This window comes from Lithobates pipiens, unplaced genomic scaffold (assembly GCF_037356315.1).
Source record: "Lithobates pipiens isolate NorthernLeopardFrog02 unplaced genomic scaffold, aLitPip1_a1.2 Scaffold_10, whole genome shotgun sequence".
NCBI lineage: Eukaryota > Metazoa > Chordata > Amphibia > Anura > Ranidae > Lithobates > Lithobates pipiens.
Genome location: NW_027507686.1, coordinates 230,392,002 through 230,419,921, shown reverse-complemented (window position 1 = coordinate 230,419,921; position 27,920 = coordinate 230,392,002). Strand labels below are relative to the sequence as shown.

The following is a 27,920-nucleotide window of genomic DNA, read 5'->3' as shown; positions in this document are numbered from 1 at the left end:
CTAATGAGGCTGCACTGATGTGCTCTGGTGAGGCTGCACTGACAAGCACTGATAACCTGCACTGATAATCAATGCCCTAATTATCAGTGTAAACAATGTACCCACTATGCCCTGTCAGCCTTTCTGATTATCGGCTCTTCTTTTTCTCACACAAAGACAGTGAGGAAAGGAATGCCGATAACCGGTAAGTCTGTTTACATGTGATCAGCTGTGATTGGACACAGCTGATCACATGGTAAAGGGTCATTATGAATGGCCCTTTGCCGCGATCTGTAATAAGCATCCAAGGTATGAGCTGATGGCAGGATTAAACGTTCAGTTTTTAGGTAGGATAGGCTTCCTTGAAAAGGCGACTTTTCAGGGATTGAATAGGAGACAGCTGAACAGATTGGGGCAGAGAGTTCCAGAGGATGGGAGAGCCTCTGGAGAAATCCTGGAGGAGAGCTTGGAAGGAGGAGACAAGAGAGCAAAAGAGCAGAAGTTGTTGAGAGCAGCGGAGAGTATGTTTGGGTGATATAATGAGACCAGATAGATCCTCTTTTGTTATTTCCAGATGCGGGATGCCATGCATGTTGTATCATCTGTATATTCTTTGATAATTGATTGCTTATATGTAATTGCAGTTTTAAAATTTCCCTCAATTGGGCTTTAAACCCATGCACATCAGCAAGCAAGGTATGACGCATTGAAAAAAACAGTTGCTGATCAGGGAGGTTGAGCGATTGCTCAGAAATACACAATAAACAGCAAACATTTGCTTTAAACTTTATTACATTTCTTCAATCTCTTTCTGGCTTCCAGGCCTAGGCAAGCTATTTTAAATATCCCAGGAGTCTTCAGGAGGGGAGGAGGGGTTTTCTCAACTAAGCACACCCTCCTACCTGCATACCGTACTTGAGCTAAGGGCAGATGGAGTAAATCAGGGGGTGTCAAACTCAACTTCATCACGGGCCATATCAGCAATATGGTTGCCCTCAAAGGGCCAGTTGTATCTGTAGGACTAGATTTCCAGAGCAACCCCCCCCCCACCTTACATCAGATGTCAAGAGTCCCCCACCCTTCATTACATCATGGTGCACCCCCCTTACCTTGTACTACTGTGAAGCGATGAAGCAGAAAGTGCAGGGTCTGGAGGAGGACCAGGGGAGGGCTGGAGTCAGCTGAATGCAGAGATTAGGGGAGGTGGAGATGAGGGGATACTCTGGCTGCACAGATCAGCTCCAGTTCTGTAGGATGAGTTCTTCCCTTCTCTCTGCTGCTGACTGCTGAAAAGGGGAGAGGGCCAAGATGAGCCTCTCCATGGCTTTGGGGAGAAGCACAGAATCTGGCAGAGGAGTTCTGTCCTCTTCTCTGCTGCTGACTAGTGAGACAAGGTGAGGGTGGAGACGAAGGGGATGCTGCAGTTGCAGAAGAGATGCAAGGGCCACAAGAAATGGCCTGAAAGGCCGGATTCGGCCCCAGGGTCTTGTGTTTGACACACGTGGAGTAAATGCTCCATGAATCATCTGCCCTTACTCAAGATGGCCACGGCCAGAAGTGCTAGGGGGCTTTTATTCAAGTGATTTCTCAGCGAAATAAAGCATAGAGACATGGATGGATGGGGTGGTTTTCTTTGAATATTACAAATGAATTAATAGTGTTTTTGGTTTGTGGTGCCCAGATGCAGTGTAGTTCCGATTTAACCTCTTTAGGAAGAATTTACAACATTTGTAATACAGAAATAAAAAAACAGAACAGCAGGATGATTAAAGCGGAAGTAAACCACTGGAAGGCGCTTTCCCCGACTTGTTCATTCCCCGACTTAGTTTGGGTAGGCGAACACTATGTTGGGGGTGGGTCAGCCACACCTCTTGTCCCTTGGCCTCTGGGGACACACCTTCTGACCTTTGGAGCAGGTCCCTATTCCAATCCCTGAGTCTTAACCTTGTTCTTCAAGGGAAAACCCTGAGCCGAACACTAACCCTAACCACAACTAACCTTTGACCTATGAACTTTAACCCTAACTCTAAGTGCATCTCCACTTTATGACTCCACCGCCCTAAAACCCCTACCTTTCCTGGATTCCGCTCGGTTTGTCAGAAAAAAGGGTAAAAAAAATTTGTTTGGCTCGCTTCGCTCGCTCGCTCGCTCGCTACGTAGAGACTCGTAGGACGCTCGGCAGCCTTATAAAAAGCATTTGTGCAAAGGTATACTAGCACATTATGTGAAACGTACCTTAAAACAAAGTTTTCCAGCAGCGTATGGTCACCGCTGACAGGGCTTCCATCTTCCCTCGATCTTCCTTTTAAGTTGGCGGGCTCCTGTCCTTTGATAGGACAAGCCGTGATGACGTCACTCCCACGCATGCGTGCAGGAACCGCAGTACACGGCACAGGGCCCTGAAGGAACAACGCACACCGGTGATGCCACCGACAGCTTCACAAGTAAATATCTCCTAAACATCACACGTTTAGGAGATATTTACTGTACCTCTAGGTAAGCCTTACAATAGACTATACCTATAGGAGAAATCATCCATGGGAATTTGCTCTCACTACAAAAAAAAAAATCTTGCCTTGCAGCACTGGGGTCCTGAGCAGGACATCATCTGCTCACTGAACATAGCCTACATCCTACAACACCATCACATGCATCATAAATTGCCCCAGGACACAGCAGTGAGTGTGTGTACACTAAAGTAGCTTGTCGATGTTATTATGGCTCTGTATGGTAAACAAGGGGTTAGTACCCCCTGCCAGAGGCCGCAGGGTGCTGTTTATTTTATGAATTGTGCATTTCTCCAGGATATACACACAAGCCGGAGTAGAATCTGTCCTTTGTATGGTGAACACACAGAATCCTGTTCTTTGGAAAAAGCTGTGTGTGTGTCTGACAGGACAAGCTTGTATGGCGAGCCAAGCAGAAGGAAGGCTGTATAGAATAATTTCCTGCAGGCCTGAAAGCAGAGCTGTTTGTATAGACCGCAAGTGACAACATACAGGGCCCGGGAGGAGGTACGGGGGAATGATGGACTCACTCCTCTCCTTGGAATATACTGCAATGCATGCCATTTTCACATGACAGATGTACACTGCCGCCATTCAGATTGGTATTTACTTTACTTTCGTGTTTTCCTTTCCATTTACGTAGAAGTGTAGTGTTGTAGGGTAGGGGCACTGCCCAGTGTAGTTCCCTGGCTTGGTCATGGGGTGTTGCTGTAGTTAGTTTTAAGAGTAGGTTTAGGGACCCATTTTAGTGAGTAGGCAGTGTGGTCCTCCAGACCAGCCTTTTTCAACCAGAGTGCCCAGGCACCCTGGAATGTCTAGAGGTTTCTTCAGGGGAGCCTTGGAAAAGTGCCTATAAATTGCCCAAAAATTCAGTGGGTGGGTGAACACTACCTTTTAGTTACACAAAGTCACAGGTTTTCATTGTACACCATGACAACCTTCTAGCTGTCAACCTCTGAACGACCAATTACATCATCAGTTGATAAGGAGGATGTCAGGTGCCTGCATATCATCGTTGTTTGACCCTCCCTTTACTCTCTCCATCAGCTTTGGGGTCTCATTAGCCAAGTGATGAAGAAAAACAGAGAGAAGAGAAATATTGGAACACTAGTGAGTAGCAGTTTCCAAAAGTCTATTTGCTTTGGAAGAATAAATCACCTCTATCATTGGGCGTCCTACGCGTGGATGTTGCTGCATTATGTGAAACTATTTTGCCGCGTATATCATCCCGTGACCACGTCTTTGCAGGGACGAAACGCGTAGGGGAAACAGCGTGCTGACATCACCGTGTTCTGTGCCAGTCCCGGTACTAACGGGCGGTAATCGAGAGCCGGCCGGCTCGTGCGTTTTTATGGCCTTTTTTGTATCCGGATAATGTGAGTTTACATCTATGTATTATGCTAATAAATTATAAAGGTTTTACGCTATGCGAGCATTTCTCTTTTATTATATGGGACTGTTTATCGCTGTTTGACATCCCGCTGCTGGGGGTGAGAGATTTCCTGTCTGCCATCCTGAGTGTCAATCCATGTGTTTTTAGGTCCCATATAATAGGGACCTATGGTTTTGGAAAGCGGCCAGAGTTATTATTGGTGGTGGCATCCTCTACACTTCATAGCACTTTTCCAAAGGGTGTTCTGTTTAATTCCACACTGAGTTCCTGTTGATCCCTTTGCATGAATTCCTTCGGTTCTGGATGGGACATTATGGACTAATAATTCAATTTTTTTTATATCAAGTGTTATTATGAAATTAGTAATTTCTATTTATTAATTTCTAATTATTTATTGTAATTTCATTAATTTATTCACAGCACATATATGATGATTATTTCATTATGATATCTGGAATTTGGCTCTGATTGTGTGTTTTCTTATGTGTTTTTGTCATTCACATTTTTTATCCGATATATATACTAGACCAGTATCAAAAAAAAAAAAAAAAAAATTAATTATTTTTTTGATCACAATTATATACAATTTTTTTAGCGCAGCTCCTTATATTTGTTAATTGTTGTGTGTCGTCATATAGCGATTTGGGCTGCTGCTCACTGGGTGGGTTTAGGTAATAGCGCAGTTTTTTCTTTTTAATATTATGCTGCGTACACACGACCGTTTTTTCCCTCAGAATAAACTCTGACGGTCTTTCTGGAGTTCTGACGGGGTTCTGCTGAAACGGATTTGCCTACACACGATCACACGAAAGTCCATTTGTTTAGAACGTGGCGACGTACGCCGGGACTAGAAAAAGGAAGTTCAATAGCCAGTAGCCAATAACTGCCCTTGCGTTGTTTTTGGTCCGTTGGAATAGGTTTTCGTGATAGGAATTGATTCCGTTGGAAACATGTTCTATTTCTAGGTCTGTCAGAATTTTTGGAAAAAAAAGTCAGATGAAGCCCACACACGAACAGAATATCCGATGAAATGATTCAGTCTGACCTTTTCTGCCGGAAAGTCCGCTCGTATTTACAACGGCATTAGAAGACTTTTTACATTTTAGAATGGGGCACAAAGACTATCCATAATTTTGGAAGGTGCCTCAAGATTGTTGATAGTTCTAAATGGTGCCTTGACTGGAAAAATGTTGAGAAACACTACTTCAGATAGTAACTAGAAGTTCCCAGAGTAGTAGTATAGTGTGATAAAGTATATTCATACACCCCAGTGCTCTAGAAGCACAGACATCACAAAGGAAGGACTGTAATCCAAGTGCACTCCAAGTACGTTTTGGAAGGCACACATTTGCCAATGCTGCCCGCCTCAGACTGGGGAATCCCAACAGAAAACTGTAAAAATATACAGGAAGATGCAAAGGCCTGGTGCATTACCAAACGACTCTTTATTAAAATACTAAACAACAAAAACACACTCACAAAAATATACATATAATAGCATCAACAAATCCCACCAAAGAAGGTCCAACTGCGGAGCAATGTCACTTCAATAGGCAAGCTTAAAAGAGAAGTATGTTTTTTTTTTTTTTTTTTTAATCATACTTACCTAAGTGGATGCAGCATTAGTCCGATGCTGTCCGCCGCCAGCTCCAAGATGGAGAACCGAGAGATCAAACACTGCAGATCGCTCAGTTCTCAGATTTCCCTGAGCAGAGAGCTAGGGACTATCGGTTACCGCTATCTGCTCTGCCCCCCTACGCTCACTGGGGCGCTGAGTTGTGGAGGGGGCAGGAGTGGCCAGCTCAGGCTCACAGCGGCTCGCTGAGAGGCTGAGCCGTGTGCCGGTACAGGCTTGTGGGCAGTTCCAGACCATATGGCTGCAATCTTTCCAGAGCTTGGACTGGCTCTGTGATGTCAGCCGACAGCAGGCTTCAGCCCCGCTGTCTGATTGAAATGGGTCACAGGAATGCAGAACCAACTGCACTCATATGATCCATGAAAGTACAGCCAAACAAGCTTTGGCTGTACTTCTCCTTTAAGGGTTTCAGGAGACACACTCTTTTTCTCATAGCTAAAAGCATTTTTGCGCTGAGGAAGGGAGTGCGCCTCCCAAAACGTGTAAGCATGCCTATTGAAGGTAAGACTGTGACTTGGTGACATCTGTCCTACAACTGAACCTTCTTTGGTGTGATCTGGTGATAACACTATTAAACGAGTATTTTTGTGAGTATGTTTTTGATGTTTAGTATTTCGATTGTGTTGCTTGGTAATGCACTAGGCTTTTGCGGGGTTTTTTTTTTGTTTGTTTTTTTTACAGTTTTTAGTTGAGATTCCCCAGTCTGAGGCAGTCAGCATTTTGAGGAAAGTGTGCCTTCGAAAAATGCACTTGGATTACAGTCACTACGGTTACTAGCATTACAGTCGTAGGTGTGACCCTAGGTAGTGACAGCTCTGCTCATGCCAGTGTGGGGTGTCTTGGGAAGTAGGGCTCAAATATAAATAGTCTTGGCGGAAGTCAGCCAGGGGTCATGATGGGAAGTGTTGGAGGACCAAGACACAAAGAAGATGTAGTTGGTGAGGCTCTGTTTGAGCTTTCCATTAGGGGGGGAAAGATGTAGGACTATTTGGGACTATTTGCATCCCTTTAGCATGGAATGATGTACTCTGACAAGACCCCCAAAAGATATGGCCTCCTCCACTCCCCTCTCTTCTTACCTACATTTTGTCTGTAATCTTAAGGAACGTGCTATCACTGCTGGGATGACTGAAGAATGTATATACAGACTTTTTCAACCAGACTGCCAGGCCCTTTGGGATACCTTTTGGGTTCATTCGGGAGTGTTTTGTCACAATGCTTAAAAATTGCACCAAATTGCCCAAACAATGTGTACAAGCCAGCGGATGGATTAAGCCTGCCTTTTTGTTGCATAAAGCCACAGGTTTTCATTGTGCAACATTGCAATCTTGGGCATTGCTTGGGTCAAACTCCAGCGTCCTAAAAATTGCTGACATCAATCGGCAAAGATAGGGGACGTCATGCACCTGCACAGCACCCTTCTCTGCCAGCACTGGGGTCACGTTAGTTGCGTGGGGATAAGAAAATGAAGGAGAAGAAATACTGGAATACTGGTCAACACCAGTGTGCAAAAATAACCTCTAATGTTGGGTGTCCCACATGTGCGGATACTGCTGAAATACATAAAACTATTAGTTCAGTGTTTTACATTTTAGAATGGGGTGCCTTGGGACTGTGCATCATTTTAAAGGGTGCCTTGACGGAAAAAGTGATAGAAACACTTTAGTAAATAGTTAAAAAGGTATTCGTTGTGTGGACTCTTCCTTCAAACTTGAGGATAGGGATGTCCTTTGCATACTGATGGTGGTGGGTTAAATATTGGGGTCCATTGTTGTAAAGTCTGAAGTAGGTATGAGGTGGACTACTTAGGGAAGCTATTCAGGCCAGGTCAGAAGTCTCCCAGGGTGCGCATGTATAAATGGCAGGATTCAGTAGGTACTCTGGGGGGGGGGGGGGGGGAGCAGGCCAGGTTAGGTCAGAAGTCTCCCAGAGTGTGCACGTATAAATGGTACGATCCAGTGCGTGGGGGGTCCGGTGCCAACAGTACCCTGGTGGGTCTAGGGACCAAACTTTGGGGGAGCTGGTCAGGCCAGGCCTTTCACAGGTGTGCATGTGTACATGACATGGCAGAATTTAGTGGGTACTCTGGTGGGTCCTAAGCCAACAGTACCCTGGTGATTGTGGGGAACAAACTTTGGGGAAGCTGGCCAGATCAGGTCAAAAGTCTCCCAAGGTGTGCATGTATAAATGGTAGGATCCAGTGGGTACTCTGAGGGGCCCTGTACCAATAGTAACCTTGTGGGTCTAAGGAACAAATTGTGGAGGAGCTGCTCAGGCCAGGTCAGAAGTCTCCCAGGGCATGCACATATAAATGGCAGGATGCGGTGGGTACTCTGGGAGCGATCCTCTGGCAATAGTACCCTGCTGGGTCTAGGAACCATCCAATGTCCAGGAATTATACAAGTTTAGTGATCATGTATTTTTGCATTGTTGCAGTTGGTTTATAAGGCCAAAGCACTATACACGGCTAAAGGCTGATCCACTCTTCTCTCTCACCCTGAGGTCCTGGTCTGGCTCGTACAACAGAACATCAAAAACAGGTAGATGAGTGCACACTGATATCAATAAGATCCAAAAGGTTTATTCGCCACAATCAAATAATAGGGCACACAGAGAGAACAAGTGTTGACACTACAGTACATAAGGCCCATTCAGAATTACTGTATAATGTTATATGATACAGCTACAGAGTGAAATAGTCAACAAACTTCTCTTGGAAATATTGTGCCCCTGGGTTCGGGGATCTAGAAATGCTTCCTGAGTCAAGCAGAGTCCTCATTTAAAGGCCAGACCCAAACAATTACATCTTAAAATTGGTTCAGAGGTCAAGAGCCCTGATAGCAGGATAATGACAGGGTCTTTCTGCCTGCGTCAAATGATTTACAAGTTCAGGGTGACCCTGGAGAAGGCCAGAACACTAAACCTGGAATTTTCCATTGTGCAGTTTTAAGAAGTAAGTGTAAATTTTTTTTAGGTATAGTCAAGACTGTGCAAGAGACTGATCGTGAATGAATGGGCCATTTTAGGTGGAAGAAGGCAAGTATTATCCTATGTCAAGCTCAAGGCTTATCGGGTTCTTGGTGACTCGATCTCCCATAAACCCCAGAATCTAGGGCCCAGATAGTCATGATAGAATGCGTTTGGCTGAAAGATAAGCTACAATTGTCGCCATAACCCACGAACATTGTTAACATCACAACCAAATTACAAGCTTTAACCACTTTAAGACCAGGCCTTTTCTGACATCTTTTGTTTAAATGTAAACTAGATTGTAAGCTCTAACGAGCAGGGCCCTCTGATCCCTCCTGTATTGATTTGTATTGTAAGTGTACTGTCTGCCCTCATATTGTAAAGCGCTGCGCAAACTGTTGGCGCTATATAAATCCTGAATAATAATAATAATGTAAACGTCAGTATTTTTTTGCTAGAAAATTACTTTGATAGATAGATATAATGTTTGCAGGTTCTATCTATATCTGTATCTATCTATCCATCTATCTATCTCACACACACAGTATCTCACATTTTTGTAAATATTTTATTCTATCTTTTGATGTGACAACACTGAAGAAATGACACTTTGCTACAATGTAAAGTAGTGAGTGTACAACTTGTATAACAGTGTAAACTTGCTGTCTCCTCAGAATAACTCAACACACAGCCATTAATGTCTAAACCACTGGCAACAAATGTGAGTACACCCCTAAGTGAAAATGTCCAAATTGGGACCAATTAGCCATTTTCCCTCCCCGTTGTCATGTGACGCATTAGTGTTACAAGGTCTCAGGTGTGAACGGGGAGCAGGTCTGTTAAATTTGGTGTTATCGCTCTCACTCTCTCATACTGGTCACTGGAAGTTCAACATGGCACCTCATGGCAAAGAACTTTCTGAGGATCTGCAAAAAAGAATTGTTACTCTACATAAAGATGGCCTAGGCTATAAGAGGATTGGCAAGACCCTGAAACTGAGCTGCAGCACAGTGGCCAAGACCATACAGCGGATTAACAGGACAGGTTCCACTCAGAACAGGCCTTGCCATGGTCGACCAAAGAAGTTGAGTGCATGTGCTCAGCATCATATCCAGAGGTTGTCTTTGGGAAATAGACGTATGAATGCTGCCAGCATTGCTGCAGAAGGTTGAAGGGGTGGGGTTCAGCCTGTCAATGCTCAGACCATACACCACACACTGCATCAAATTGGTCTGCATGGCTGTCATCCCAGAAGGAAGCCTCTTCTAAAGATAATGCGCAAGAAAGCCCACAAACAGTTTGCTGATGACAAGCAGACTAAGGACATGGATTACTGGAACCATGTCCTGTGGTCTGTTGAGACCAAGATAAACTTATTTGGTTCAGATGGTGTCAAGCGTGTGTGGTGCAACCAGGTGAGGCGTACAAAGACAAGTGTGTCTTGCCTGCAGTCAAGCATGGTGGTGGGAGTGTCATGGTCTGGGGCTGCATGAGTGCTGATGGCACTGGGGAGCTACATAGGCGGTCTGGTGCTAGAATTATTGCTCTCGCTCTGAGGTTGGCAGCAAAACTTCACACGTGTGCTGCGATCACGTTTACATATACATGCGGGACCAATGTGTGCATTTACCTTTGTGCACGAGCATGGGAGGACAGGGGAGCTTAAAAAAAAAAAAATATATATATATATATATATATTCAATTTAATTTTAATGTTATTTTATTTTTATACACAGTTTCTTTATTTTTTTTTAATCACTTTTATTGCTGTAACAAGGAACTTGTAACAGCAATATGCAGCGACAGGTACTTTTTATGGAGAGATCTGGGGACTATTAGATCCCAGATGTCTCCTCTGCCCTTAACAGCATTTTATCACACCAAGATCGGTGTGTGATCAGATGCTTTAACAATTTAAAAGTTGCACTGATTACATCCGGAGTAACCGGAAGTGATAAAAATCCTAGTCGCTTCCAGTTTCCTATGCCATAGAGCTGAACAGGGACCATCCAGTCCTCGATCAGCTCAATGGTAAGCCGGAGAAATCAACGGCTTCATTCCGGGGAAAAACTGCTGACGTATATATACACATTAGGTGGTCTTTTAATCCACATCCTATTAAGTCTTCTTATACGAGTAAAGCAATTCAAACTTTTGGAAGTCCCGTCTACTGAATACTTTTGCCATGGGGAATTTACAAATAAAAATAATTAATAACTAAGGAGTTGGGCTTTAATTTATAGTCTCAAGATCACCTCACACCCCAAAGTATGTTAGTTTCAATCCCCTTTAGTCCACAAATACATTAGTGGATAATCTGTAAAGAAACTCCTTTTTCGCTGTCCTCGGCTAACTCAGGTCTCGGTAACTCATATTTCAGTTGTGGGAGTTTGTACTGATATAATCTCTGGTTTCCACATTTCATCGTTTTGTTTTTTTGATCTGGAAATTGGCCACATATGTTTTACATTTCAACAAAAGAAATAATTTTCGATAACCGCAAAGTCCTAAGTTCCAAATTGCCAGCAGAATGTAGTCACAGTGGTGGTAAAATGGCTTTCCGAGCACCATCATACTCTATATTGAGAACGTGTGGGCTATAGTTCAAGGCCTTCTGTGGAGGTATAGATGGGACTCTGGTCATGATTAGCATCTCGTCTCCACAGGGTACCAGCTACTGAGATAAGCTCTCAGCATTACAACCTGTTTGTTTTCCTGCCATGGCAGGCAAACAAAAAACAAGGCCTGCTGCTCTTTTCATCAACTAAATCTGGCAGCTCACATTTCCACCCCCTGCAATCTCCTCATTGCACATTCTGAAAACCGGACAATTACTTCATCAAAAGCTCTAGACTGCAGAGCCTTCTTAAATAACCAACAATGATAATAAAATTAGATGCTGCCAATAAGCAAATTCATCTACAAGGTTTTGACTTACCGTACATCAGACCAGTTTGAAGCTGGCAATTTGCCTAAAATTTGGGACGCAACCCTTAACTTCAAACTAACGCTGTGCTTGCTAGAAGGGCAATTACGAGGTGTCTTCAAAAAGTTTCCAAACATACATATATATATCTATCTGTGGTATCTTTGGCTTGGCCTGACTACCGGTGTCCCGCACCGCCTCTGCGCAGGTATATATGCAAGTTTATGGATCAAGTATACATGTGGGTTTCTCCACATTGTATATTTGTCCAGCTCTTTCCCTAGACATTTCCAAATATGGCTGTTTTCTCTATTCATAGGTTACCTTCATGGTTTTTCTCCTGATGAGTGATAAAAAGGTCACGAAACGCGTAGAGCTGTCAACTTCCGTGTTGTGTACACATCTTTTAACAAAGAATGAACGTTCCATTTTTGATTTATGTATTTTTGATGTATTGTATATATATATATATATATACATACATACAGATACATACATACATATACACACACACACACACTATAAAAAAGTGCAGAAACTTTTTGAAGAACCCTGGTAACTACATGTGGTTGTGCAGAAGGTGTTGTTGCAACTGGGCCACTGCTCCTGAGGGACAACTTGATATACCAAGATGTCTCCAAATAAACTCTCCATTGCCATCATCTTGAACAAGTGTCTTTTCTTAAAGACTGCTCCTGGAGGAGTGGAAAGATAACATGCAAGGTGGTGGGGTTATACGATGTAGGGGGTGGTAGATACTGAGGAGGTTGTATGAAGAAGTACAGAAGATGACCTATTAAAGTGGTTGTAAACCCTTACAACACACTTTGACCTACAGGTAAGCCTAGATTAAGGCTTACCTGTAGGTCCAAGAAATATCTCCTAAACCTACACGGTTTAGGAGATATTAGCCGAAAGACAGGCACTGCTGTCTACGGCGCATGCACTGTCTACGGCGCATGCGCCGTAGACAGCGGCGCGCAGGCGCACTGAGCACAGCACCCGTCAACGGCGATATGCCGCGCGTGGCGGCTCCCGTGCGCATGCGTGGGAGTAACGTCATAGCGGCTTTGCCGAATGACAGCGGCGGAGCAGCGAGACCCACCGAGAAGATGGATGCGCCGGACTACAGGGGACAGCGGTGACATCGCTGGCTCCTGTGTCAGGTAAGTGACACATAATGGACTACTATGTGATGCATAGTAGTCCATTATGCTTTACCTTTGCAGGGAAGGAAAGAGGAAGTAAACTCATCAGGGTTTACTTCCTCTTTAAACAAAGCCTTGGCCTTAACCAAACCTCTAAACCTAACCCCTAAACCTCAACCTTGTAACCCAATCTAGCCCCTAAAAATAACCCCTAAACAATAAAATCAACAATTATTCCAGGACTAATCATGTGAAAAATTATACTACTACACGTATACCAGTGCTGACAATATGCACATGTCAACAATGTTTCTGCGGAAAATCATTCTCTGCTACAAAAAAGCAAAACTTTGGTCATTTTTTCAACTTTCCATCTATATAATCTTCTGCCCTTGTTGTTTGAACTTTGGATAGTAACACATTTTTTTTCTGCCAGTAAATATCTTATACAGCCCATTTCCAAGAGTGAGAGAGAGAGCTGTGCATGATGTCATAGCCTAGGCTGGTAAAAAGCCTAGGCTATGACATCATGCACAGCTCTCTCTCTCTCACTCTTGTGTGCATTTGCAAAGAAGGGAGGGGATGAGTCATAAGAGGGCCAATGAGAGCTGAGGGGCTGGAGAGCTGGAGGTGTGTCTCTGTGTAAATCCAGGAAGTGAACAGGCAGCAGCTTCAGCTGCCCACAGTTAAAATGATTGCAGCCAGACTCGGTGGAGGGAGATTTCTGCAGAATATTTGGCAAGTACAGAATCACAATAGACCCTTTGAAAAAGTCATGTGAACGGTGACGCAACACATAAGGGAGGAGCCAGGTGTCATTGTCATCACTTCCGGTCACGGCCGAGGAAGGTGAGAGGAACCTTTGAAGACATTGAGGTCTCAGCTAGGTTTAGTGGTGCAGTCTACCAAAGAGAGCTGTGTCCGGAAACAGCAGAGCCAGAAGGGAGTTGGTGGGAGGAAGTCCACCTATTTCTGAGTAATTGATCCTGCTATACAGAGTAGAAGTCACTGTGGGGTGATTTGATTGCTCAAGCAAGTGCAGTGTAGCCAGGAGTTCTGCAAAACAGCCAGGAGCATGCAAAACTTACAGAAGCTTGTCCAGTACATGCAGGAGTTGTGTACGACAGTCAGGAGTGTACAATGCAGCCAGAGGCTGTGCAATACAGCCAGCAATTTTGTACAGAGCAGCCAGAAGCCTAGCAGTCCTCAAGTTGTGCAGTCTTAGACCCCTTTCACTCTGTCGGACCCTTCAGGTCCACCTGTCAGTTTTGTCGGCAGACCTGAACGGGTGCTCCATGCTAGTCTATGGAGCGACGGATGTCAGCGGTGATATGTCCGTTGACATCCGACCCAGTCTGATCCCCTAAAATTAGATGGATGGCCCTACATTCGCATCCGTCCCTGGCAGATCTGATTGGGTGAGATCTGATGAAAACAGACATGCTGTCCGTTTTCGTCCGATCTCTCCATAGCAACCAGCGGCGCTCGACAAGCCCCTCCCCGCTCAGTGAGCAGAGAGGGACCGGTCATCCGCCGGCTCAGCGGAGATCAACAGAGAGACAGAGACAGACTCCGTGGCAGCGGATCCGCCTTGTAAGAATGAAGCCGGATTTGCGGCGGATTTACAGCGCTGCCCCATTGATTTCAATGGGGAGCAGCGGTGGAGGAGCAGTAAACACCTTCATCGCTCCAAAAAAGCTGCTGGCAGGACTTTTCCTGACGTCCTGCCAGCGCACCGCTGTAGTGTGAAAGCCCTCGGGCTATCACACTACAAACAATGGTGCAGCTTGTTTAGGGCGGATTGCAGGCGCTATTTCTAACGCTATAGCGCCTGCTCAGTGAGCAGAGAGGGACCTGTCATCCGCCGGCTCAGCAGAGATCAACAGAGAGACAGAGACAGACTCCGTGGCAGCGGATCCGCCTTGTAAGAATGAAGCCGGATTTGCGGCGGATTTACAGCGCTGCCCCATTGATTTCAATGGGGAGCAGCGGTGGAGGAGCAGTAAACACCTTCATCGCTCCAAAAAAGCTGCTGGCAGGACTTTTCCTGACGTCCTGCCAGCGCACCGCTGTAGTGTGAAAGCCCTCGGGCTATCACACTACAAACAATGGTGCAGCTTGTTTAGGGCGGATTGCAGGCGCTATTTCTAACGCTATAGCGCCTGCTCAGTGAGCAGAGAGGGACCTGTCATCCGCCGGCTCAGCGGAGATCAACAGAGAGACAGAGACAGACTCCGTGGCAGCGGATCCGCCTTGTGAAAATGAAGCCTAACAGTTCTGGGGTATCCATAACTCAAAGTTACTATTCCAATTAAAAAAACAAAACAAAAAGAAACACCTAGACCAGTGGTCTCCAAACTGCAGCCCTGGGGCTTGATGTGGCCTTTCGCTTGCTTTTATTTGGCCCTTGGGGCAATATTGCCTCCACTGTTAGCAACAGTGGGCCATAGTTCTTGCCACTCTATTACTCCTACTAACACCAATGATGGGGCATTAGTCCTCCCACTGACACCAATGATGAGGCTCTATTCCTCCCACTGACACCAATGGAAGGGCAGTAATCCCCCCACTGACATTAATGATGAGGCACTATTACTCCCACTGACTCCAATGATGGGTCACCATTCCTCCCACTGACACCAATGATGTGGTACTATTACTCCTACTAACACCAATGATGGGGCACTATTCCTCCCCCTAATACCAAAGATGGGGCTTTTCTTACTTCCACTGACATCAGGTCCTTTTCTGCTACCACTGGCTACTGTCCAGCCCCCCTACAGTTTGTAGGACAGTAAACTGGCCCTTTGGAAATTTTGGACACCCCTGTACTAGATTCATATTTGAGCCAGAGGAATAATTCTAAAAATGCTGTGTAGCTGAGAATGGGAGAAATAGGCCCAAAGTACCAGCGGTTCCTGTGGGGGTACTGATGCACATAATTAGTGGAATAGCTTAAGGCAGGGATCCTCAAACTACGCCCCTCCAGCTGTTGTGGAACTACGCATCCCATGAGGCATTGTAAAACTCTGACATTCACAGACATTACTGGGCATGATGGGAATTGTAGTTTCTGAACAACTGGAGGGCCATAGTTTGAAGACCCCTGGCTTAAGGCTATGAATCTTGGCACAGAGTAAGACCCAGGTCCAGTTTCAAACCTCTATAAGCCCCTCCAAGTTTGTTATCTCCAATTCCTCTATATACCCCCAACCATTATCTATCAAGCCCACCCAATTACCTTCATAATGTAAAAAAACAAAAACAACAATCTTCACAATACCTTCTCCATACCTACAACTCCCTGCTTCCTATAACCATGCCACCGTGCACATTAGGTTCTCACTCCACCAGGAGAGGTCATTTAGGCAATGGAAAAGGAGAATGCATTTGGATACAGCTTGGTAAATCCTGCTGGCCCTTTAGGAGCAGGGGCCCAGATGCAACGGCGCCCTCTGCTGCCCACTCGTACATTGCTGCATATAGTTCTAAACCGTTCTAGCATGCACAGGGTTACACGCGTCTCCATGACTTGCATGTGGTCATTTCCCGCTGGCAGGTGGACAGCAGAGGGCAATGGGAAAGCTGCCCGTTTCATCTCCAATAATATTACATAAACAAAACCAAGATTCTGAATGAGAGAGGCTGTTTTTCTTTGTGCCCAAGCCAAGGAAAATAGTATGAATAACCCACACGGATTTTGTAATGTCGACATTAATTTCGCTACAGAAATACATACTCACACCCGCATGCTGCAATTCAGCCTGCAGGCTGAATATCATTTGTAATTAGAAATACACTCCAGGGATTCAAACAGGTTTTACATTTAAAGCTGATCTCCAGAGAAAAAACGCTAAATGGACACATGGATACATATGAGAGCACTTTTATATTCCAAAGGGTTTGTAGTTCCGACTAACTAGTACTGAGATTTTTCACAGCATTGTCAGTGCAGGAGGCCTGATTTTTCTCTGATGCAATTAAACACTTATAGGTCGTATCTCTCCCCCCAGCCTGTCCCTCTGTTCTCTCCACCTATCAGCATGCTCCTTGTTGGCACATGAGCACTGCAACACAACTGAGTGCCTCTTGTGCTAGTCAACCCGGCACACAGGGCTTGGGCTGGTGCTGTAAGCTGAGCTGCTCATGCACAACACAATTTACACTGGGGAACCCTGGGAGCATGCAGATGTACCTTATTGCAGAAGAGACATTGCATGTCTTTTCCTGCAATAAGGAGCCTCATGCCGCATACATACAATCGGACTTTCCGCCAACAAAACCACAGTCACACAAATGTTGGCCAACAATTACGAACGTAGTGACAAACTAGACGTACTACCTGGTTTTTCAGCTCTTTAGCGCCACCCTTTGGGCTCCTGCTGCTAATTTCATGTTAGTAGAAGTTTGGAGAGTGTTGATTCGTGTTTTTCTTTCTGTGTTTTTTATTTTGCGCTATTTTTCTTGATATCACTTGAAAAAAAAAAAGCCTTGAAAATGAGTTTGTAATAACTCCATCAGTATCACCAGCAAAGCAGCTTCATTATTATCCCATTAAAGAAGAAGAGAATGTGCGCTGCATATAGAGATTTCATAATCTGCCACGTCATGAATGTTAATTCTCCATTACAAATGCTAGTTCACAAGACCGTCCGCTTCTGCTTCTGAGCATGCGTGGACTTTTGTGCGACAAACTTGTGTACACACGATCGGACTTTCTGACAACAAAGTTTTGTTGGCGGAAAATTCGAGAACCTGCTAGCCATTTGTTGGGCGAAAATTAGACAGCAAATGATCGATGGAGCATACACGCGGTCAGACTTTCCGACAACAAGCTCACATCCAACATTTCCCATTGGAAAACCCGACTGTGTGTACGCGGCATCACAGTGAACAGAGGAAATTTAGTTCTGCTTTAAATACAGGGGCCTTCCAAGCCAGTATGATCAGCCAGGTTCCCTCCTCTGGTTGTCCAGCAAAAAACTCAGTGTGTACCAGGCTTTAGCTCACAGCAAGGGGGTGAATGATACTGGGGGGTTGATTTTAGACATTTGCAATTCGTTGGTTTCCAAATTCATTTTTTGCTGAAATTTGTTGATTTGTAAATATTTGAATGAACGAAAACCCGTTTAATGAAATGTTCCGAAAATTCAAAGATCCGAAATTAAGAATGAGAATCCGAAAATTCCAAAGAACTAAATTCTGAAATAATAACTAGCTAATAATACCTATTACTATTAAATTATAGGAATTTCCTTACAATTATTTGGCTGTTGCACATAACGAATTTATCCAAAATAATGAATGCCGTATCTAAACAAAACTACTACTACTACTACTAATGTATTATTAATTTATTCCATTCATTTAGATGCAGCATTCGTTATTTCAGATGATTCGTAACTTCGGAATAAATTTGTATTTGTTACATTCATATACAGACAAATTTGAAAGGAAATCCCAATACCTATAATCCAATAGTTATTAGTTACCGTATTTATCGGCGTATAACACGCACCCCAAGTTTAGGAGGGAATTTAAAAGAAAAAAACTTTTAGGAGGGAAGTTTAAGGAAAAAAAAAAACTTACATTTAAATGCCCATTAATGCAGCCTTGTCAGTGTCATTTGCAGCCTTCCACTGCAGCCTTGTCAATCGTTAGCAGCCTTGCATTTACAGCCTTGTCAGTCGTATGCAGCCTTGCATTTGCAGCCTTGTCAGTCGTATGCAGCCTTGCATTTGCAGCCTTGTCAGTCGTATGCAGCCTTGCATTTGCAGCCTTGTCAGTCGTTTGCAGCCTTGCATTTGCAGCCTTGTCAGTCATTTGCCGTTTAAAAATGGCGCTCATAGTTCTCGGCCGTTCTCTGCGGCTTTCGGGTATTTTCGGTCGCATTCGCCTGTTCTCGGCTATTTTCGGCCGCTCTCAGCTATTTTCGGCCACACTCGGCCGTTCTCGGCTATTTTCGGACACACCGAAAGCCGCCAAGAACGGTGTTCTGGCAGATAGTGTCCTGCCATCATATAGTGTCCGCACCGTACTGCGCATACGCAGTACGGGGCAGAAGAAGCTTCGGAAAATTTCGGGAAGATGCATGCGCATGCGCAGTACACAGCAGACACTATCTGATGGGGGACCTTATATGATGGGACACCGGCCAAAGATAGCCGAGAATGGCCGAAGATAGCTGAGAAAGGCCGAAAATACACGGAAGCCGCAGAGAGCAGCAGAAAGCATTAGCAACAGTGGGGGATCGGCGTATAACATGCACCCCTGATTTCCCCCTGATTTTAGGGGGAAAAAAGTGCGCGTTATACACCGATAAATACGGTAGTTATCATTTCAGATTTTCAGGTTTTCGGCTGTTTGAATTTCCGAATACCGCATCTAAACAAATGGAACATAACCAGTTTGAATTTTTTCGAAGTTACGAATTTATTCGAAATAACAAATTTCCATCATAAAGAATGACCCGAAAAACAAATAAAATCAAAAACAAAACAAATTTTTCGGCAGTGCACATGTCTAGATGATTTGCTAAACTGTGTACTTTTCAAAGTGAAGTTGCGCTCTGAAAGTGCTCCAGAGCTTAGTAAATGAGGTAAAGCTTCACTTTGCAAAGAATACCCAATCACTTGCAAGTAAAATAAAATAAAAAAAAACAGCACTTTTGTTTGCACGTGATTGGATGATGGAAGTCAGCAGAGCTTCTGCTCATTCACTAAGCTCTGGAGCAAAGTGCACAGTCTATTTGCCTTGAGTAAATCAACTCCTTTGATTTGTTCAGGCCAATAGAAGGTGGTGAGAAACAAGGACTTGGAGGGCTTAGAGAGGGCAATTGTTTTTTTAGAAACTAAATAGAAGAAAATTGTTCCAAAAAAGTGGAGTTATGCCTGAAGAAAACCCATCGGGTGGAACTATGGAAACAAACTTTGAGAGTTTTTGAATCGGTGATTGGAACAAGTATGCAGGTTGGGAGCTCCGTCTTTGACTCGGATTAGGTATAAAGCCTGTAGAGACTTAGCAGCAAAGCAAGGATGAGATTGACAGCCCTGGAGTTTGTACATTTCAAAAGAAAGCAGCAGCTGGAATTCCCGTATGTCTATCGAGACAGGTTCCCTTTTAGTGTATATTGAATTGAGCTGACTGACTGATTTGACTTATTGCTTGAAGATGCCCTTTAAATCCTACTAATTTAAAGGGAAGACCTCTGCCCTAAATCATTCATTTTATTTAGGTTATACAGTGAAGGATGTCCCAGTCAGATATATGTCAGAACTGATCACTCTGAAACATTTGCCGTTTTCAAAAGCAGAATGAAGAATGGTTTTCTGCAATGGTTTTCTTTGCAGACTCGCAGTGCTTATTTGTCTTTGCCCATATTTGCTGTTTATTCTGTGTTCTTCATTTGCTAGTTCCCTGTTCTGGAGCAACACACCCTTGCTAACAATAGGAAAAATGCCACCATAAAGTCACAAGGGTGTTCCATTTTATTGCAATGGGCTGTGTGCAAATAGTCCCAGACAGGCTTACCATAGAGGAAAACATTGTGCAAGGTCTCCAACCTGATCAGTTCCTTCAGTTGAGACATGCCATTCAAGGCCAACCAAACTTGACTTCGGTCTCCATCGCCCTTATGTCCAGAATCAATCATATTGTATGGGCATCCACCCCAAAAGGGTTGATTTCAGATACCAATCGCGTGTTGCTGGACTGCTTCCTTTTGAAGTTCCCTCTAATCTGTAGGGGCACGAAAGCCCCATTTCAGGAGATATCTGGGATGACATATTGCAGTCCTCTCCAACAAGTCTCTTTTCTCCCTCCCATACATTGACACAGATTTATCATACACAGGGTATATAGAACCCCTGAATTTTTGCATACCATCACTGTGAGGGATAACTTGCAGTGACAGGTGTAGTCATCCTTCAGGATCCCTTATGCACTTTTTGTGTCAATGCCCTAGGCCAGTGATGGAGAACCTTGGCACCCCAGTCATGGGAAATTTAGTTCCAAAACATCTGGGGTGCCAAGGCTCGCCATCACTTCCCTAGGCTAAAGAGGTACTGGGCTGAGGTTGTTGGTACGCTAAACAGTTTGTTGGGGATCAAACTTTTGGTGGAACCCCTCATGTGCCTTCTAGGCTATGCAGATTCATCCTCCATGGATCATGGTCTTGTGGTTACTGTTTCTCGAGCCTTATTTGTAACTCGTAGGCTGATCACACATTTAAATTGGGAGTAAACGCCCATGGAGGATTTTTACCTACAGGTAAGCCTATAATAAGGCTTTCCTATAGGTACAGTAAATATCTCCTAAACATGCATACCATGCCATTCACAGTGGCTCAGTGACGTCACTCCGGCTTGTCCAATCAAAGGACCAGAGCCTTCCAACCCGGGAAGGAAGACCTGATCTGCAATTTTTATCTTGAATGTGACATCATGGCAGATACATCGGACAGTTTTTAACACATTTTTGGGACCACTAGCATTAATACAGAGATCAATGCTATAAAAATGCATTGACTGCTGTAAAATGTCACTGGCAGTGAAGGGGTTAACACTAGGGGGCGATCAAGGGTTTAACGGTTTTCCCTGGGAGGTGATTCTAACTGAAGGGGGAGGGGATTGACTAGAGGAAGTGACGGATCGTGGTTCCTAGCTAATAGGAACACACGATCTGTCACTCCTCTCAGAATAGAACAGGGAAGTGTGTGTTTACATACACTCCTCCATGTTCTGTGTCTCCTGCTCATGATCGCTCATGGCCGGCGGTCATCGCAACTGTCGGCCACGAGCATCGGCACCCCTGCTGAGCAGCAGGCACATGCGTCTGCTATCCCAACCCCGCGAGACCACGTATAGCTACGACGGCTCGCGTAGGGGAGCCAACCTGCGACGGCTGGTCGGGAAGCGGTTAACTAAGCTAAGAAAACATACACTTTGCAAAGTGAACATACTCTATTCCTTTAGTAACTCTACCCCCTTATCTTGAAATATGGCAGAAGCCTTCACTGGTCTCAGAGTTGGTGGTCACATTTGACAGTAGTTGGCATTGTTAGATACTAAAAACCAAAATAAATATCATTCCTTTCCAAGGAAAATGTCCCGTGCACACCATGGCCATTACTAACGCGATGACGTCTGTTGTCCTCTCTCAAGGCTTAATGATAACAAATAGAATGGTGTAACACAATGCTAGAACAGTTTTAGGAGTCATTTTAAAGTGTAACTCCACTTTTGTTAAGAAAAAAAACATTCCCCTCTGGGTGACCTATGTACATTGCAAGGAATATAACAACCTTTGTTGCAGAGTCTTACCTTTTGTTACTGTGAAATCACTGTTTGTTCCTCTGTGCTGAGTGAGTCTAATGGAAGTGGTTTCAGAATTATCAGTCAGCAATGGCAGCTGCAAAGCACTAATGAGGAAAGCTGCTGGGTCTGCATCCCTTTAGATATGATTTCCTATTGGGAGTATCTCATCAAAAATTTTAATTTTTGTTACAGGGGATGCCTAAAATCTGACTTGTATCAAAGGCAGACTTCTGGGAAAATTGGTGAGCCAATCACACAAGCAGGAATTTATGTTTCTGGGGAGCAGTCAGCACATATTGTGTGTACAGAACAACTTCAGGCAGCCATATTGCATTTTCAGAAAATTACAGAGCTGCAGATTGAAAAGGAAAGGTAATTTTTAATAAAACTCAATTACAATACGACTTGTGTCACAATTGTATACGCTATATTATTTTGTCTTCGTTTACTATTTTTTTTCCCCACGAAAGTGGATTTACCCTTTAAGCATTTAAAAACTGGACAGTTCTATTCATGTTGCATGTTTGCATTTTGTGAAATAAATGCCTTACTTGCCACAAAGATTTCGAAGTCTGTTCAGGCTTGTAATCAAAGAACAGTACAATTGGCAACCTATAACTGGTCTTAAAGAGGGATTCCACCAAAAAAAATAAATATTAAAAGCCAGCAGCTATAAATACTACAGCTGCTGACTTTTAATAAATGGACACTCACCTGTCCCGGGTTCCAGCGATGCCGGCAGCCGAGGCCGATCGATCGCTCGGCCCTCGGCTGCTGCAGTCACCATTCTAGGTGAGGGAATCAGGAAGTGAAGCGAATCGGCTTCACTTCCCGGTTCCCTACTGCGCATGCGCGAGTCGCGCCGCGCAATAGGAAATATCCGCGCTGTCACTGGGACCCGTGTGTGTCCCAGCAGACAGCGCGGTAGGGCAGGAAATGGCGTATACTCCCACGGGAGTCTATGCCCGGAAGTGGGTGAAAATACCTGTCTTTGACAGGTATCTCCACCCCCCTCCCCCCTGAAAGGTGTCAATTGTGACACCGGAGGGGGGGAGGGATCCGATCAGCGGAGGTTCCACTTTAGGGTGGAATCCCGCTTTAACACAATTATTTATTTATTTTTACATACATACACACACATATACAGTATATATTTATACACACATATATATTTATACACACATACATACATACATACATACATACACACACACACAAACACAATATATATATATATAAAATAAAAATAAAATTATATATACAATTATAATAATTAGCATCCTCTGGGACTGTGACATCATAATGGGTGGGGACATCATCCGGCAATGTCCCTATATAAGTTGCCTGCAAGCCGCGTGCCTGTCATTGTGACCAGAGACAGCGACGAGGCAACAGCTCAAGAAGAGAAGAAGAGAAGAACAGAAGGCGGCGGCGACAGAAGACCGCTTGTAAAAGAGCTAGACGAAGGCGCGGTGGCCCGGCAAAAGAACCGAAGAGGGGGACAAGACCCCCGAAGTCGGAAGAAGAGGGCGGCGGCGAAGAAGAAAGCCAGGCTCCTCCGCTAGTAAAAGAGCTAGCAGAAGATAGCGGAGGAGTCCGGCGAGAAGACCCCCGAAGACGGAAGGAGACCCCCAGAGCTGTGCAATAAACTATTTTTACCTTTGTGTGTTGTGTTTTTATTAATTTTTTTTACAGGTGAATGGGTAGGGGTACATTGTACCCCATACTCATTCACATAGGGTGATGGGCTGGGATCCGGGGGCCCCCTTATTAAAGGGGGCTCACGGATTCCGATAAGCCCCCCACCCGCAGACCCCGACAACCAATGGCCAGGGTTGTCGGGAAGAGGCCCTTGTCCTCATCAACATGGGGACAAGGTGCTTTGGGGTGAGGGGGCCACGCGGCCCCCCCTTCCCCAAAGCACCCCACATGTTTAGGGCACGCGGCCTGGTACGGCTCAGGAGGGGGGGCACTCGCTCGTCCCCTCTCCCTTTCCTGGCCGGCCGTGTAGTGTGCTCAGATAAGGGTCTGATATGGACCTAGAGGGGGACCCCCACGTCGTTTTTTTCAGCGTAGGGCTTCCCCTTTAACTCCATACCAGGTGACGGGGCCAGCGACGCTTCCTTCGCTGGTCCCGGCTACCTGGAGCCGCGCTCAAAATGAACGGACTTCTTTCCTCCGTGTGTGTGGGCGAGTCCGTTCATTTCAAAAGTACGGCGGACTTAGTCCGCCGCAAAAGTACCGTGTGTGGGCAGGTAGCTCATTCGGAAAGTCCGGCGGTTTGTCTGCCAGACTAAGTCTGCCGGATAGTCTGATACGTGTGTACGTGGCATAAGAGTTCCTTGCATTTAGGTAAAAATCTTTAGACATCAAACCCCCACTCCCCCTTCTTCCTGCATGCTTTTGTCAAATTTGGAATTGCCAGAAAGTTGTACTCAATGAAGCACAAGTGCAGTGTAGTCCATTGCTACTTCCTCTAGCTCCATAGTTGAAGGTCTGTACCTCGGTGTGGACCAGGGCCAGGAGAAGGTCTGCAGGAGCCAAGGCATTGCGGTTCCAAAATGCTTAGTAGGCTCAAGCCCAAAAAAATAAATAAAAAAAAGTCAATTTTTTTTACATTTTTGTTTTTTGCAACAGGGATGAATTCATTGGTTTTTTTTTTGTTTGTTTTTTTTTTATTTACCAATGTATACCAAAAAAAATAAAAAAAATAAATAAAGAATATACATTCCCTTTAAGCACTCCTAAATTTTATATGGAAGAAAAAAAAAAATGTTATCCTTAAAACACGTTCCAAGGAAAGTGAGGGCCGGTACAAAAAAAAGGATTGTGCCGAATGTTTTTTCAAGAGAAAAGTGAAAAAAAGGGCACTCGTAATGACACGGGAAAGTGAACTTAGCACAAGGGACTATTTCCTGGAACAATTTCTCTGCCTAACTGTTTGCTTACATAAGTGACATCATTCAGGGAACACACAGCTCAGCTTCTTCTCCATGGCTTGGCCTGTGGAGGAGGTGAAGACTCAGAGAGGTTGGCATGATGGTCAAAGGGACATCATGGTGCAGAGAGAATGTGGTGCTCTGTTGGCAGCTGGCACCGAGATCTCACGGCATCCAAAGATGAAAGGCTTTATGGGGAATTGGACAACAAATCTTATATTGTTGGGGAGGGGGAATGTTCAGCTTACATAGATTATAGTATGGAAGTACCAATGATGCAAAAGAACTGAACTTTAACCGCTTCAGCACTGGAAGATTTTACCCCCTTCCTGACCAGAGCACTTTTTGTGATTTGGCACTCCGTTGCTTTAACTGACAATTGCGCGGTCGTGTGACGTGGCTCCCAAACAAAATTGACGTCCTTTTTTTTCCCATAAATAGAGCTTTCTTTTGGTGGTATTTGATCACCTCTGCGGTTTTTATTTTTTGCGCTATAAACAAAAAAATACACCAATTTTGAAAACGCATTCTTTTTTACATTTTGCTATAATAAATATCCCCCAAAAATATATATAAAAACATTTTTTTCCCTCAGTTTAGGCCAATGTGTATTCTTCTACATAAAAAATAACATAAAAAAAAAAAAAAAATCGTAATAAGCGTTTATTTATTGGTTTGCGCAAAAGTTATAGCGTTTACAACATAGGGGATAGTTTTATGGCATTTTTAATATTTTTTTTATTTTTTTTTACTAGTAATGGCGGTGATCAGTCATTTTTATGCGACATTATGGCAGTCACATCGGACATTTTTGACACATTTTTTGGGACCATTGTCATTTATACAGCAATCAGTGCTATACAAATGCACTGATTCCTGGGTAAATGACAGTGGCAGTGAAGGGGTTAACCACTGGGGGGCAGTGTAGGGGTTAAAGTGGTTGTAAACCCTCCCCCACAACTTTGTCCCATGTTATTCCGCATAAAAAAGCCTAATGAACACTGCTTGTAGATATCTCCTTACTTGCTTAGTATTGTTGTAATCCTTGTTCTGTAGAATGAAGTCACTGAGCATGCCCAGATCTCCCCTCATTTAAGGCACACTCTCTATGTCTTATCTAGCTGTTATCAGGACTTCCTACAGCACAACACTGAACTCTGCTAATCAATCAGAGCTTCCTCCTACACACCATGTGTCCATGTGACATCACATACAGTCTAAACTTGTTTCCTTTTGTCAGACTTATCAGCTTTACAGCCCGTTCACACCTGAACGTTTTGTAGCCCTACGCCTGAAGCTACAAAACGCTGGAGGGGAAAAAATCCATTATTCTCAATGGAGATGGTTCACATCTCCACTCCATGTCGCCTGAAGCCGAACGCCTGAAGCTCAAACAAGTTCCGGACCCTTTTTTGTCGCGCGAATTGGGCTGATTTGGGCGTTTTCATTCCCATAGAAACTAATGGAAACGCTCGATTCGAGCGTTTAGCGCGACAACGAGCGTTTCCTATTGGCTGAAAAAAAAACCGCCGAAGTTAAAAACGCTCGTTGTCGCGCGTTGTAGTGTGACAAAACGCTCGTTGTCGCGCGTTGTAGTGTGACACAACACTCGTTGTCGCGCGTTGTAGTGTGACACAACACTCGTTGTCGCGCGACAAAACGCCGGTAAAAACGTTCAAGCACGCTACGCTCAGGTGTGAATGCAGCCTTAATGCTATTAAAGTAAATACTATGAAATAAACAAGTTAGCTATGAACAGGGAAGCAGGGTTGCCATAGCAACTTTGGATTGAGAAGGAGGCTTGGTTAACAGTACAGGAAGTGCTCAATGTAATGAAATACACTCCACTGTGGACTCAGAAAACAATACTTAAGATGGTGCTGCCTAATCCCTGGAAACAAGTTTTTTAAAGTTTCTTTAAACAGTAAGTAATATGCAATTTGGACTGGATTACAGTGGCTATAGTCTGATAATGACTTATTATAATGGACTAAATGAAAAGAAGCATCAGAGTGGAAGAGTTTACTTCCTCTTTAAGTGTGGTTAAGTGTGTCCTGGAGAGTGATTCTAACTGTGGCTACATGTGGCACGTCACTGATCTTTGCTCCCAATCACAGGGAGCAGAGATCGGTGACACTGTCGCTAGCCAGAACGGGGAGATGCATGTTTGCATTAGCATCTCCCTGTTATTCCTCTCTGTGAGACGATCGCGGGTATCTCCACAGCGATAGAGTCCGCAACCCGACATACGGAGGTCCCGGCCGGCGCGCACGTGATGGTACAGTGGTAAATTTAAAGGGACTTACAGGTACGCCCATTTACCCAGCCGTGCCATTCTGCAGACGTACATCGGCGTGCGCAGGTCGGGAACTGGTTAAAGAGGAGCTCCAGTCTGGGGAAAAAAAATTAAAAGTCAGCAACTACAAAAACTGTAGCCGCTAACTTTTAATATAGGAACACTTACCTGTCCAGGGATCCTGCAATTTCGGCACCACATGCCGATTCGCCCATCAGTTCTGGGTGCAGGTACCAGCAATGCAAGTAAAGGAAACCAGTAGTGAAGCCTCCAGGCTTCACAGCCCGTTTCCTGCTGTGCATGCATGAGTCAAGCTGCGCTTTCTAGAATGGTCCCGTCGTCTTCTGGAACACATACAGGCCCCAGAAGGCAGCAGGGAAGGAAGAGGGGCCTGACATGACGTCGTATGCAGTGCGGAGGTCTTACCAGGAAGTGGGAGCAGGTACCTGTCAAAACCACCAAACAAGTGGAGCTTCCCCTTTTGGGTGGAGCGGCACTTTAACCACTTGCCTACTGGGCACTTTCACCCCCTTCCTGCCCAGGCCAATTTTCATCTTTCCAGCACTTTGAATGACAATTGCAACACTGTACCCATATATAATTCTTATTTTTTATTATTTTTTCACACAAATGGAGCTTTATCTTGGAGGCATTTAATCACCACTGGGATTTTTATTTTTTGCTAAACGAAAAAAGAAAAAAAAATCTTAGTTTCTGTTATAAAATTTTGTAAACTATAATCAATTGATCAGTTGATAACAGGTGAACCCAGTGTTTCAAATCAATGTTTGAATGAGCAAGTCCTGGTGATA

At 44.4% G+C, this 27,920-nt stretch overlaps 1 protein-coding gene across 4 annotated transcripts in view; it reads right to left on the bottom strand.

Moving 5' to 3' along the window:
* ABTB2 (ankyrin repeat and BTB domain containing 2) overlaps positions 1-27,920 on the bottom strand; it is a 227,861-nt gene that overhangs the window by 96,027 nt on the left and 103,914 nt on the right. Inside the window, exon 1 of one of the 4 annotated variants that reach the window (XM_077462779.1) lies at positions 2,215-2,336. The exons of the other annotated variants lie outside the window; for them this stretch is intronic. The gene's annotated coding sequence lies outside the window, so the exon portion shown is untranslated. Of the gene's footprint in view, positions 1-2,214; positions 2,337-27,920 lie in introns of those variants that run through there. 4 annotated transcript variants of the gene reach the window in all.